Source organism: Papio anubis, chromosome 7, assembly GCF_008728515.1.
Source record: "Papio anubis isolate 15944 chromosome 7, Panubis1.0, whole genome shotgun sequence".
NCBI classification, from domain to species: domain Eukaryota; kingdom Metazoa; phylum Chordata; class Mammalia; order Primates; family Cercopithecidae; genus Papio; species Papio anubis.
The window spans coordinates 14,009,386-14,024,798 of record NC_044982.1 but is presented as its reverse complement, the minus strand read 5'-3'; the positions used below and the strand labels follow the sequence as shown (position 1 = coordinate 14,024,798).

Here is a 15,413-nt window from a genome sequence, read left to right as displayed (position 1 = left end):
GGAGAGCTCAGCCAGGCATCCAGGGTCTGGAGAGTGTCAATCAGAACTAGGGTAAAAAAATGGCTTTATGCTCCCTGTTTTACATATGCAAATAAGGGGCTGTGTGATGGAGTCAAAAGATGTTTTGGAGGTCAGGCTCTGTGAGTTGGGCATGCGGCTTAAATTTTCTAAGCCTCACTTTTGTTGCTTTGAAATAGGGGCATTCACACGGCCCCCAAGGCTCTTGTTCATATTGCATGGGAAGACAGATGGATGAACAGATGGATGGATGGACAGATGGACGGACAGACAGATGCACAGATAGATGGATAGACATATGGACGTACAGACAGATAGATAGACAACATATAAGCAGGTGATAGATGATGAAATATGAGTCAGAGCTCATCATATGTTCCTTTCGCCTCCCACACACATTTTCTCCTATACGATGCTTCCTTTTAAAAACAACTTGAATTTGTTTAATTACCAAAGTGATACACATATGTGTTCATCATTTAACAAAAACCCAAGCTGGACAGAAATGTAAAAAGTAAAGATCTTTTCCACCTACTCTAACCAAACTCACTCCCCAGAAGTTTTTCTTTTTTTAATTGAGATGAAATTCATATAACATAAAATTAGCCATTTAAAAGTATACAGTTCAGTGGCATTTAGTACAGACACAATGTGGTACAACCACCACCTCATCTATTTAGTTCCAAAACATCTCATCATTCAAAACAAAGCCCCACGCTCCCTCCCCCTCCTCCCCTCCTGCAGCCCCGTAACCACCAATCTGCCTCTGAAGTCACATTGCATGCGGTATGTCTGTCCGCACATTTTCCATGCATATTAATGCCTCTATAGCAGCAAGCATTCACTGAGTACTTGCTTTGCTTCAGGCAGTCTTGCAAGTTCTTCATGTGAATCTGCCCATTTAACCTCACAGCAGCCCTAGGAGGTAGACGTTGCCACCTTGCCCATTTTATAGATGAGGTAACTGCAGTACAAAGACATCGAGTGCCCTCCCCCAGGGGACACAGTGAGTAAATAGCAGAGTGGGAATCTGGACCCAGGCAGTCTGGGTGCCCTGTGCAATGCTGAGCATACAAGTTTTATTTGGCTTAGCTGGACTCATGTCCCCCAGCCACCGTATACTTTTGATGGTCTCTCCCCTGCTGTGGTTGCGGAACTTGTCTGCCTCCCAGGAAGAGTCCAGACGTATAAGTACAGGGCTCAGATGGCGAATGGACTCGTTCGCCTCAGACTAGCTAAAATGCATCAAGTCGCCAGTTGGACCTGAAAATCGGAATCACTAGAACTTATCGGGCCTTCTGCCAAGTCCCAACCTCCCCTTGCCACAGAGGCCCCTGTCACAGGGAGTGGGGACTGTGGTGGCCGGGAAGCACAGCAGTGTTCTGCCAAGACCAGGTGGACCACTGGCCTGGCAAGGACTGGTAGAAAATAAAACCAGGGTCTCCTGGCAGTGGGTGTTCAGCCGGCACCCTCTCTGATCCCCAGCTCCCCCGACAGGTGCTCAGGAATGAGCTTCCCACCCTTGCTGGGAGGATGCAGCTCAAAACCAGCCCAAGGGGAAAATGTTTGATGCCAAGGGATGGCCATGTTCTGGATTTTTCTTGGTCATCAAGAAGGGCATGTCCAGGGCAAGTGTGTGGATAGGAATTACCAGACAGTGGGGGGTGGTCCCAAGAGAAGGTGCTGGCTCTCCAGAGCAAGCTGGGTGGGACATAGTCATGACTGCTCCGTCAAAAGATTCAGTCTTCTCTTCAGAAACTTAGCCTGGGCGAGGTGGCTCATGCCACCTCACTTTAGGAGCAGCACTTTAGGAGGCCACAGCAGGGAAATTCCTCGAGCCCAGGAGTTCAAGACCAGCCTGGGCAACATGGTGAGACCCCATCTCTACAAAAAATACAAAAATTAGCCAGGCACGATGGCACGCACCTGTAATCCCAGCTACTCGGGAGGCTGAGGTGGGAGAATCACTTGAACCTGGGAGGTGGAAGTTGCAGTGGGCCCAGATCATGCCACTGCACTCCAGCCCAGGTGATAGAGTGAGACTCTGTCAAAAAAAAAAAAAAAAAAAAAGAAAAAGAAAAGATTAAAAAGTTTAAAATAATCACAACTGAAAATAACTGTTGTGGTTCCTTTTGGAGAATGCTTAGTAATTCCAGGCTCTGTGCTTTGCAGATACCATCTTGCAGTCATCCTGTGAGGTCAACTTGGCCATTATACCCATTTTACAGATAATGAAACTGAGGCTAAGAGGAGTGCTTTAGTTTGGGTTTCCCCAGAAGCAGACCCTGAGACAAGGATTTGAGTGCAAGTGGATTATTTGGGTAGTAACCCCAGGAAGCACCAGTAGGGGAACCAAGCCAGGGGAAGGGACTGATGCCAATAAAAGGTACATTGTCATGAGAGTTACCCTTAGGGGCAACTGGAGCTGAATCCTGCTGGGCAACTCTGGGAGCCAGTGTGGAACACACATCTCATGGTTATCCCACCCGAGGGGTGATGGAGCTCATATTATTCACCAACTCCTGATAGTCGTGAGCTGTGAGGATGCATCTTCCAGCACTTTCTCTCTTCCTTTTATTTTCTTTTTCTTTTTCTTTTTCTTTCTTTCTTTTTTTTTTTTTTTTTTTTTTTTTTTTGGTGAAACAGAGTCTTGCTCTGTTGCCCAGGCTGCAGTGCAGTGGCACAATCTCAGTTCACTGCAACCTCCACCTCCTGGGTTCAAGCGATTCTCCTGCCTCAGCCTCCTGAGTAGCTGAGACTACAGGCATGTGCCACCATACCTGGCTAATTTTGTATTTTTAGTAGAGATAGGGTTTCACCATGTTGGCCAGGCTGGTCTTGAACTCCTGACCTCAGGGGATCCTCCCGCCTTGGCCTCCCAAAGTGCTGGGATTACAGGTGTGAGCCATCACGCCCGGCCCCCTTCTCTCTTCCTTGACTGTAAGATCTGACTCTTGCCAGAAACGGTCCTTGGGTGAAGAGATGCAGAGCTGGCTAGTGGAAAGAGGGCTGGAGTCAACTAAAAAGATAAGGCTCCACCGGGATGGGTGGGACACCAGCCGTACCTACCACTAGAGTGGGCTAACTTTCCCAGAGATCACACAGCTAGTGAGGTACAGGGCTGAGGTTTGAACCGAGGCCTAGCAAGGCTCAAGCCCATCCCTCCAGAATTGAGTAGCAGGAAAGACATGAAAGTAATTTTCTGAGATCAACCAGTACTGGATGGGTTTGGATATGAGCCACGTTTATAAAGATGGGTAAGATACAGTCTTACCACTGTCTTCTCCAAGGGTCTGGTGGGGACTCCATGCACAAATATGAATTGTAAAGGCACCAGGAGGGGATAGCTAAGTGCTTTGTGAAGGGCAGTGCAGCGAGTTACCTGGAGCAGGAAGAGAGCACATCCAGGTGGGGTGATCTGGGCAGACTTCCTGGAGGAGGCAGACACCAAGCTGGGCCATGAAGGATGGATCGGCAGGATGGGATGGGGGAGCTGACAGAGTCTGCTGGAGAGTAGCGGGTGATGGAACAGCAAGGGCCAAGGCCCAGAGGTGGACGTGAGCCTGGCTGGGGCCCTTGAGGATGAAAGAGAGTGGAGGGATTGGAGCCTACTGGAACCCTGGAGAGCAGGACCGTGTTGCATTCATCTACCTGTGACACCATTGACTGATTCGCGTCTGGGAGCACAGAGTGAGCCTGGCACTGATTGTTCACTGGAACAAATGAATGAGGACAGCAGGTGTGCAGGTCTACTTCTTCCAAACGGACAAAGCCAGGCTAGGTTGCTCAGGGCCTGTGGCAAAAGGCAAAGGCCATGGGACTTAGTTCATTTTCTAGGTGAGCACAAGTTAAAGCAAGACCTTAGGCCTTAATCCCAGCCTCAGTGGTGCAAGAAGCCCGGACACTCCTTCAGCCCCGGCAGGGGGAGGCACCCAGGCAGCCGAGGCCCAGAGAACGCTGCTACAATCCAGGTGCTGAGAATAGAAGATGTTGAGACCGCAGGTGACTGCACTAAATGAATCAACCATTCCCTTCCCACTGCCACCCATTCTCCACCTGCTCCTGAGGGCGCAGCAGCTGGGTCAGCCCTGAGAACAACAGAGTGGAGGAACTGTGCCATCTGTTGCCTTCCCTGCTGTCTGTCTTTACGCCCCACTCCTCCCGTGCACCTCTATATTTTCAAGCATAAGGAAGGCCCTGAGTGCATGTGCTGGTACAAAGACTGGCAACTTTTACCCAGTTGCTATGTGCGTGATCTTACTTGATCCTCAGCAATTTCTATCAGGCGTTAGTGTTCCCATTTTCAGATGAGGAAACAGAGGCACAGAGAAGTCAACTCATTTGCCTGAAGTCACACAGCTGGTGAAAGCAGAGTCTGTGTGGTGTGATCTTCAGCTGGCAAGGCCCTTTGCTGCACAATAGCGCTCCCATGGAACTGGCATCCATGCGATGATGTCATTGTTTCTAAAGATACAGACACTAGGCTGGGCGCGGTGGCTCATGCCTATAATCCCAGCCCTTTGGGGAGGCCAAGGCGGGTGGATCACCTGAGGTCAGGAGTTTGAGACCAGCCTGGCCAACATGATGAAACCACGTCTCTACTAAAAATACAAAAAATTAGCCAGGCATGGTGCTGGGCGCCTGTAATCCCAGCTACTCAGGAGGCTGAGGCAGGAGAATCACTTGAACCTGGGAAGGCAGAGGTTGCAGTGAGCCAAGATTGCGCCACTGCACTCCAGCCTGAGCAACAAGAGTGAAACTCTGTCTCAAAAAAAAAAAAAAAAAAAAAAGATTCAGACACCGTAGGTGGTCCCCAGGCTGTGGGAACTCAAAAGGTCTTCAGAGACCACCTAGGTCTACCCCTGCTGGCACCGATGAGACACAGTGCTTCATTGTATCTGGCGCTGGTGCTCAGGAGGCTGGAGATCCAGGCCCTTTGTTCCCAGTATCTGTATGACCTTGACCACATCCCTCCCCTTCCCTGCTATCCACCTCCCCTCCCTGCAGCCTGCTTCTCTGATAAGGTTTTGGGAACATATTGGCCCATTTTTTGATTTGTGTGTATCCAGAAGCAAGGCAACCAACAGCCACCTTTATTCTGCATTCAGGCTGATGTTTTAAAAATTTTTATTTTAGAATAGTTTTAGATTTACAGAAAAGTTGCAAAGATGGTACAAGGAGTTCCCATATACTCCATACCAGTTTCCCCCGTTGTTAACATCTAGCATTAGTGTGGTACATTCACCACAATTAAGAAACTGGTCTTGATACATTAGTATTAACTAAAGCCCGCACTTTATTTAGATTTCCTGAATTTTGTTTTGTTTTGTTTTTGAGACAGGTCTTGCTCTGTCACCCAAGCTAGAGTGCAGTGGTGCAATCACGGCTCACTGCAGCCTACCTCCTAGGCTCAAGTGATTCTCCTTCCTCAGCTTCCTGAGTAGCTGGGATTACAGGCATACACTACCATGCCCAGCTAATTTAGTTTTTACTTTTTGTAGACACGAGATCTCCCTATGTTGCCCAGGCTGGTCTTGAACTTCTGGGCTCAAGCAATCCTCCCACCTCAGCCTCCCATACTGCTGGAATTACAGGCATAAGCCACTATGCCTGGCCATCTTTTACCTAACATTTTTTCTCTGCTCCTGGATCACATCCCATGTTACATTTAGTCATCTTATCTCCTTAGGCTTCTCTTGGCTGTGACATTTGCTCAGGCTTCCTCTGTTTTTGATGATCTTGGCAGTTTTGAGGAACAGTGATGAGGTATTTTGTAGAATGTTCCTCAACCAGGACTTGTCTGATGGTTAGACTGGGGTTAGGGATTTGGGGAAGACCACAGTGGTAAAATATTCTAATCACATCATATGAAGGCAACAGACTCTCAGAATGACTTACCACTGGTGATGTTGACCTTGATCAACTGCTGAGGTTCTGTTCGCAGGGTTTCTGCACTTCAAAGTGACTCTTTCCCCCACTGCCTCTCTAGACTGTACTTTCTGGAAGGCAGTCGGCGTGCTCAGCCCGCCTTTAAGGAATGGGGAATTATACTCCACCTCCTTGATTTGCTATCTAATATACTATTTGGAGTTTGTCTGTGCAAGAGATTTGCCTCTTCTCTCCCATTTATTTATTAAGCCATTTACTTACATCATTGTGGAATCAGGGGTACTTTTATACTTTGGACTATAATCCAATATTACTTGAATTATTTTGTTGTTCAAAGTGTTCCAGCTTTGGCCCCTGGGAGTCTTTCGGTTGGCTCCTGTATGCCTTTGACACACCACCCTCACTGTGCATGTGGGTGTGTGTTTTGTTTTTTGGAACACGTCGTTATTTCCTGGCAATACAGGACACTCCACGCTCGTCTTATATATTTCCTGCGCCAGTCCTAGAATCAGCCATTTCTCCAAGAAGCCCTCGTTCCTTTGATAGAGAATGATATTAGGAACCAAGATCTGGGCACCGTGAGTGTTTGTTGCTACTGGAAAGTCAGCTGCTTCTAGGCCAAGGTGGTTAACAAAAGAAACCTCTTTTAAGGTTGCTTTTGGTGGTGAAGGAGGTGAAGGGTTGGCTTAAAAGTTGTAGTAACCTGAGTTGTGATATGGACCAGCCATCTAGGTGGTTCAAAGCACCCTCCCTAGGTATGAACCCAAGAAGTACCAATTCTGTTCAGTATTAGTTTGGTAAAAACCTTCAGTGGGCCAGGTGCAGTGGCTCATGCCTGTAATCCTGGCACTTTGGGAGGCCGAGGCAGGTGGATCACCTGAGGTCAGGAGTTCAAGACTAGCCTGGCCAACATGGTGAAACCCCATCTCTGCTTAAAATAGAAAAAAATAGCCAGGAGTGGTGGCAGGCATCTGTAATCCCAGCTACTTGGGAGGCTGAGGCAGGAGAATCGCTTGAACCCGGGAAGCTGCAGTGAGAAAAGATCGTACCACTATACTCCAGCCCGGGCAACAAGAGCAAAACTCTGTCTTAAAAAAAAAAAAAAAAAAAAAACTTCAGTGAAGTGCCTCTGTTGTGAGACCAGGGGAAAAGGCATAACCATCAATCATTGCAGGATTACTTTGGACTAAGCACCATCTCTCATTTTTCCAACAACCCTGCAAAACGGGGGTGTGATCTCTATTCTGTAAGTGAGGAAACTCAGCTCTGAGAAGGAAAGAAGCCTGCCTGAGTCATATGGCTACCAAGTTGTGGAACTTGATTTAAACCCACAACTGACTGTCTCTAAAAGCTTTAAAAAAAAAAAAAAAAAACAGTGTCTTGGCCTCACCCCCAGAAATGCTTGTCTCTTTGTTTTGGAGTGAGCCTCAGCCATCGGCATGTTTTAAAAGCTTCCTGGGTAATTCTGCCGTGTAGCCAGAGTTGAGAATTGCTGCTCTGTGCTACGCTAATGGGAAAGGCGGGCCTCAGTTTCCCCCTATGTAAAATAAAGATATTGGACAATATGTACCTTTATTCCATTTCCAGTCCTCAGTGGTTCTGATGATTTGTGGCTTGACTTTCTTACAACTCTGTACACACACACACACACCCCTACACCCCTAAGCTCTGTCAGAGTAAGGACTGAGGATATGAGGACCTTTGTCCAGGATGGGCCCCAGCCACTGGACTGCCAACCTCCACAGGCACAACCCCTGTGGACGTAGCCTCTCAGAAGAGCCAGCTACTTCTGTTTCTGTCCTAATGGGCATGATTGGAAATTTTCCCCAAGCAGCTGGAAAATAATCCTAAAATAACAAAAGTGGAAAAGCAGATAGCTCTGAATTGTCCAGGCCAAAAATGAATAGTAAAAACAAAACCCCTTATGGTGCATTTAGCTTTGGATTTTTATGTATTTTTTTGGAGAGGAAGAGGGGAGTGTGGTGGCTGCATAATTCTCTTCCTAAGCATATTCTGTCCCAGCTGTTAGTGAAATAAGTTGGTCTTTCCAAAACTCACCCTGGCTGAAGGTAGACAGGAAGAGGGTCTGAAGACTGGCGGTACTATTTCCTGGATTGAATTAATTTACCATGAAACTCACCCTCTTGCAAGACTCTTAGGGACTGGGAAAGAACCCCAGGGCACTGATGCTAGAAGAGTATCTTCTAGAAGAAAGGAGTCCTGGAATTGTTCAGCCTGCCTCCCTCGTTATGGACTGGAAAAAGCCAGCTCAGAAAGGGGAAGTGACTTGCTCAAGGACACAGAGAAAACCAATGTCAGAACTAGGAAGGACACAAGTGTCTGACCACAGCCCAGTGCTCTCACCACTGCCCGCTGTTGTTTTGGCGGGGGGTTGTGTGGGGGAATGCTAACTCTTCAAAGAAAGTTGGACTCTCACAGTGGCAAGAGCCCAGCAGTTTGTACAATTGATGGAAAAGGATTTTTCTGTTTTCTGAGGATCCCCAATGCAATGCAGTGAGGGATGAAAAATGAAGGAAAAACACACACACACACACACACACACACACACACACACACACAGCTGACTCAGCAAGGTGTCAGACCAGGCTTGTTCCCAGAGAGGAGAGAGGTTGAGTAAGGACACTGGGCCTAGGAAGTTTTGTTAATGGCTAATCAGGGAAGGCTTTCAGGAGCAGTGGCAGATGGAGGGTACTATCGTGGGCATGAAGTGAACTGCTCTGTTTGTAGGAACCCTGGGCAGCCCCCTGTGAGTGTCCTGGAGGTGGACAAAGGTGGCCCTGGCACCAGCACTTGCCTTCCTGTGTTCCCTCACTGCTCCATCTGGCTCATCTGCTCTGCCTGGCTCTTCTTCCCATCGAGGTTGAGCCCTGAAGTCCAGAGCTGCCCATCAGGATGCCTTTCCCTGTCCAGGGTGCCCCATGTCCTGCCCTGTTGCCCTTTTGATTCATGGAGCCATCCATGAACACTGACATCAGGAATGCTAGGGGCTTTGTGACATTCATTCTCAGGGTCAGGAGGCAGGTAGAGGGGGTCTGGGGAAGGAAGTGTTACCAGAAAGGGGTCCCAAGACGGACCCTAAGAAAGGGTTCTTGGACCTTAGGCAAGAAAGAATCAGGGGCAAGTCCACAGCGTAAAGTGAAAGCAAGTTTATTAGGAAAGTAAGGGGATAAAGAATAGCTACTCCACGGGCAGAGCAGCAGCATGGGCTGCTCGAATGAATGTGCTTAGAGTTATTTATTGATCAAACACGGGGTGGATTATTCATGAGTTTTCTGGGAAAAGGGTAGGCATTTCCTGGAACTAAGGGTTTCCCCCCTTTTTAGACTACATAGGGTAACTTCTGGACTGCCATGGCATTTGTAAACGGTCATAGTGCTGGTGAGAGTGTCTTTTAGCTTGCTAATGCATTATAATGTGTTAACATCATGAGCAGCGAGGATGACCAGAGGCCACTTTCATTGCCATCTTGGTTTTGATGGGTTTGGGCCAGCTTCTTTACCACATCTTGTTTTATTGTGACCTGTGACTGAGAATGCCTAACCTCCTGGGAATGCAGCCCAGCCGGTCTCAGCTGCCCCAGCCCCTATTTCAAGATGGCGCTTCTCTTGAGCTGTAAGAAAGATGCTCTGGAGCTATAAGAAAATCAAGATGGATCACCTCTGACAGAAGTACCACATATTGACTGCTTACTATGTAGCAGGCACTCTGCTGATACCACCTGTGCAGCCTTTTCAACGATCCTTTGAGGCACTGGGTTAGTGGTGAATACTTTCAACTTCAAGTGACAGCAAGCCCAGCTATGGTAGCTTCAGCCATAAGGATGCTATTGTTTATCTAGTGGGAAGAAGTCTGGAGGTTGGAGTCCAGGGCTAGTTTAGCAGCTCTTTGATGCCTTCAGTTCCCACTGTGTTCCCTCAGTGCTTCACCTGGGCTTCTCTCTACCCTTCTATTCCTCTGTCTTCAAGGTGCTGGCTTTTGGTCCTCACCTCATGGTTGCAGAATGGCAGCTGCAGCTCCAGACACCTCACCCATTCAAAGGCAGGAGGTCACAGGCAAATGGCTTTCTCCTCCTAGGCTCTGCATTGTTGGTAGGGAACACGTGTTGTTGCAAATGCTTTACTGATCACCTGTGATATGACGAAGGCTAGGAAAGGGGGTGAATGGCCAAGGACAGCAGTATGGTCAAGATCAGCTCTGACCAAATGTGATACATCTCCTGAGTCAGGGCACTTTGCCACCGGAACCGGAATCAGAGTCTGTTAGCAAGGAAGGGGAGAGGGGACTGGTTCTTGGGGAGCTAACTCAGTAAGTATCACAGGCAGGGACTATTATGACCCCATTTCACAGAAAAAGAAGCCACCCAGAGAGTTCACATAGCTCCAAGTGGCTAACTAAGGACTAAACTTGGAAAGCTCGGCTCCAGAGCATGCGGGCAGAAGGTCTTACATGAAAGGGTTCAAGGTCCGACACTCTGGACCTGCCGCTTGAATGCCCATCCCCTTTCTCGTCTCCTTACCAACCTGTACCTCACACTATTTTCTCATCTGTATAGAGGGTGTGATATTCAGAGCCTCAGGGAAGGAGCTGTTGCAGGTATCTAAAATCCCTAGCCTGGTGCCTGGCATGGAGTACATGCTTATTTACCACCAGTGGGTTGGTTGGGCTGGACGTTATGTATTGTAGTGGTCACAAATGTGGCCTGGAGGTCACGTGTCTTGCATTCTTGTTCTGGCTTTGACACTAACAAGTGATGTGACCTCAGGAGGTCATTTCACTTCTCCGGGTTTCTTTGGCTGTAGAGTGAGGGGCTGGACCACATCACTGACTTTGAAACTTTCCCACTGAGCTGTGTGTATTCATCAGCAATGCCTGATGGAAGAGAGTAGGGGGATACCCAAAGGTGGAGGCCCCACGTCTGTATACCTCATGGCTATATCATTACCTACTTTACATAACAAGCCAACCCAACATTCAGTGACTTACAACAGTCACTATTTTATATTTGCTCATATTTCTATGGGTCAGCAATTTAGGCTGGGTTCAGCTGAGCAGTTCTTCTGCTGGTCTTTTCTGGGGTCAGTCATGCAGCTGCAATCATCTGGCAGCTTGACCAGAGGAGGATGGTCTATGATGGCCTCACTCATGTGTCTTGTGGTGGGTGCTGGCTGTTGGCTGGGCCACACAACTCCAGCTGGCTAGCTCAGGCTTCTTTACATGACAGCATAGTCCAAAGGGTGACATGGAAGCTGCATGCCTCTTGAAGCCCAAGCTCAGAACTCCACAGTATCTCTTCTGCTGCATTTTTTGGTCAATGCCAGTCCCAAGGCCATGCTGTTTTCACCAGGAGGTGAAAATAGACTCCATCTCTTGATAGGGGGAGCAGCAAAGACTTTGTGGCTCTTTTTAATCTACTGTGGAGGTGAATGCTCTTTGAGTCCTTTTTCCTGTCCCTGTGGTCCAGCTGCAAGCATAGTAACAATCCTATTAATAGTTGTCATTTATTTGTCTAATGATATTAGGCACTTAAAATCATAGCATGTGATTTGGATCAGTAAATGAGAGCAATCTATAATAATAATTAATATTAATAATTAGGATTATAAGTTATTAAGTACATTTTCTGTGCCAGGCATTTTATATACATGATCAGCAATTCTCACAGCAACCCCGAATGATGTATCTTATTGTCCTCATGTTCAAATGAGGACACTGAGACCCCAAGAAGTAAAAGTAACTTGCCCACAGCTGGTGAGGGGCAGAGGTAGTATTTGTGTTTCACTGTGTCTCTAAACAGCTGGCTGCAGGGGGCAGAAAGGGGGGTGGGCTTTGAGACTTTTCACATGGAAACCCCAAAGGTGTTGGAGAAAGGGCTCTGGGTGGTCCTTCGGCTCTCCACCCCACCATGTACTCACCTGTAACAGCCATCATGGGCAACATCCCGTTGAAGTATGACCTGGGGACACCCAATCAGGGTGTGGGCAGGGGGGCGATGTGGATATGAACAACTCATGAAGATGGCTGCTGCCTGACACTGACCTGGGCCAAACTCTGCCAGGTTTCAGCTGAGATAATTCACCATAATATAATCTAAAATGTTCTTCGGGTGTCACTGCAGCACAGTGATGCTGTTTTTGAGGTGCTGCCTGTGAATACCTTTTAGAAGGGTCTCCATGACTAGCTCAGCAGCTAAACCTCCCCAGAGAGGAACAGAACAGACCCTCTTATTCCAGTTGGCCAGAGCAGACCACTGACCTGGGCTCTTGCCCACAGCAGGTACCTGTCAGTGTCACCCTCACCCATGACCACGTGGGCAGGAAACATCAGAGGACTCCTGGAGCCACACCAAACTCAGAGTCCCTCCCTGCCCCACTCTCCATTGTGAACTCACAGCCTCCAGCCTCCTCTGCCCCCCCAGGCCAGCGCCTTATCATGGTTTTCAGTCAGAAGACAAGAGCCACACGAGAGCCCTGTGGCCATGCTGAAAGGGTGGGTGAGGGGTTCAGAACTGGGGAGCTGGCAGAGTCCAACCTTGGGGACTTTCCAGCCCTGTCGACACACTGTGTAGATAACACAGCCCAACAGCGAGAGGGGAGCGAGATGCTTCACCATGTGGTGGGGATGCCTGACCCTAGTCCTGCTCTGGCAGTTGCCACCTGTGTGGCTCTGGGGAGGACTGAGTGATACCAGTCCTGGCACCTGTAAGGCTCCTGGCCCAGTGTGCACACTAGCTGCCGTTTTAACTTCTGCCTCCGTGCTATGGACTTGAACCACTCTCTCTTTAGTTTATAATCTTGCATTCGCCTCCTCTTGCCCTGGATCTGTAAGTTTCATCTCTTCTGGGGTCAGGCAGTCCCTTCTGATTCTTTTTCACAGTAAACACACATGGTGGACAGACTCCCAGGTCTAGGTGGAGCCTGAGACCAGGAGACAGAAGCTCAAAACCAGCTGTGGGTGGGGTGAGTGGAGCATGGTCCTCAGTGAGCGTCCTGTTGGATGCTTTCCTCTGCAACTTTTCCATACATCTTCCAACCAGAGAGGCAGGGCCTTGGTTTCATTTTTTGTTTCTGCTGCGTGGTGGCAGGTGTTGCCACCCCCATTTATGGACAAGAACACGGAGGCTCAGAGAAACCATACAATCACCCAGGGTCCCAGGGCTGGTAACTGGCTGCTCAGGGCTGTCTGAGAGCCCAGAAAGAAATATAGTTTGTGGGCCTGTCCCCAGCTGGAGGAGCTCCCTCTGAGAGCTCCTGCCTCTTTTTTTTTTTTCTTTCTTTCTTGGAATGTGAGGATGGAGAACAGGGTCCGTGTCTGAACAAAGTGAGGAAACCTAGAAATAGCTATGGGCTGGGTGTGAAAGAGCTGATTCAATGCAGAGCAGCATCGAAGGACAGCCTAGTTGAAGCCAGCACCCAGGATTTGTCACGCCAGTCACCCTAGGGAGAGATGAGTGGGGACTAAGCACATCAAAATAGTTAGGGGAGAAAGTAGCCATCAGTAGAGTAAAAATATAGATGTTGTACTGTGACCCTGGCCCGCGTAGACCTGTACCCTCCAACAGGAAGTCGACCCTTATTATAGGCAAGGGTCTTCTGTTTTATTTTCTTCTGTTTCATTCTGGAAAAAGAAATTTTGGGTGGCATTAGCACTAATGGGTCATGACCTGCAGTTTGAAAAGCACTGCCTTTCCTTCCTGTGCCATCCCTGCCCCTAAAGGTGGGGCAGCCCTGCCATGTGCCTGTGCTTCTAACCAGTGACCTGGGGTGTGTCCCCTACACGTGCACCACAAAGAGAGCACTTTCCCAGTGCGGACAGAAATCTACAGTTTGGTTGCAATTTTGGAGGGCTCCAGCCTCAGCTCCCACCCTGACTCGGGGTCAGGGGTCAAAGTTTGCCTTCCCAGTGGCACCACTGGCTCCTGCTCTGCCTTTCTTGCCATGTCCTACTCAGCAGAGAGGCCCTGAGGGCACCCCAGAGTTCCCTCATGGTAGATACACACCCACATACACACACACACACACACACACTCTCACACACACTGTCCACCTTAACTAATGACATTCAGGCCAGGCACGGTGGCTCACGCCTGTAATCCCAGCACTTTGGGAGGCCAAGGTGGGCGGATCACTTGAAATCAGGAGTTGGAGACCAGCCTGGCCAACATGATGAAGCCCCATCTCCACAAAAATACAAAAATTAGCCAGGCATGGTAGTGCACGCCTGTAATCCCAGCTAGTCGGAAGGCTGAGGCAGGAGAATCACTTGAACTCTGGTGGCAGAGGTTGCAGTGGGCTGAGATCATGCCATTGTGCTCCAGCCTCAGCGACAAAGTGAGACTCGGTCTCAAAAAAAAAAAAAAAAAAGTGACATTCAGAAAATGTGATTAATTATGGAGTTTATTCTAGCACAAAACTCGAGAGTAGCCACCCAGGAGACACCGACTCCAAATGAACAAGGCCAGCGTTGAAGGTGAAGTTAAGGTTTTATACAGATAGAGACAGAGAAGTTTTAGCAGAATGACATTTTCCATATGAGACCACTGCATGCCCCAGTGATCTGATTGGTTACAGATTGCTACATCCTGGGAAGATTACTTTATTACTCCTGTTAAATTAAGTTTAGCCTAATGCTGCCTCCTTACATATTTTAAGTTCTGCTTAAAGGTTTTTCTGGACATAGTGAACTGTAACCTAACTGCAGGTGTAAACAGATGTAAATTACTCTCGTGACAATCACTGAGTCTTGGCCAGTCAAAGGTGGCCAACTGGTCAAACAGTGTTCAAATAAGGCAAATGCCGAGCTGTAACCAATCCAACTGTTTCTGTACCTCACTTCCAGTTTTTGTCCATTACTTTCCTTTTACTGTTCATAAATCTTCCACTACGTGGCTGCTATGCTGGAGTCTCTCTGAACCTATGCTGGTTCAAGAGTTGCCCGATTTGTGAATCGTTCTTTGCTCAACTAAATTCTGTGAAATTTAATTGGTCTAAGGTTTTTCTTTTAATACTCCATAAGAAGGGGAGTGTTCTGAGGGGGTCTTATCTCCGCTGCTGTTTGGTCTTCAATATTTACAGGAAATCAGCTGCAGAAGTTGCAGTTGCATGCAGCGGTGTTGACTCAGGCTACAAAGTCACATTCCTCTCAAGGCTCTAAAGAATTTGAAGTTCCAACAGCTTTAAGTCCCAATTATTTTAAGTTTGAATTTAATTTCACAGCACTCACCCACACTCACACACATACACTCACTCACAATTGTCTGACACCAGCTGGGTGTCCAACAATTTGGACACTACCCAGAGTGAGTGCAGACTCCAGGGGTGGCTCCTCCTTCCCACGCCGGCCACAAGTGGGCTTCCCAGGCTACCTGCACTTCTGTCCAATTTGGCTTCAAATTCAGGAATTCTCATGGTCCCCATTCAGGTTTGATAATCCGATAGGACAACTCAAGGCTCACAAAGTGTTATACTTCCAATTACAGTTTTGTATAA

The 15,413-nt window shown here is 48.2% G+C and overlaps 1 protein-coding gene across 8 annotated transcripts in view; it reads left to right on the top strand.

Annotated features, from left to right (window-relative positions):
• RIN3 (Ras and Rab interactor 3) overlaps nucleotides 1–15,413 on the top strand; it is a 183,675-nt gene that overhangs the window by 42,324 nt on the left and 125,938 nt on the right. The window lies entirely within an intron of this gene.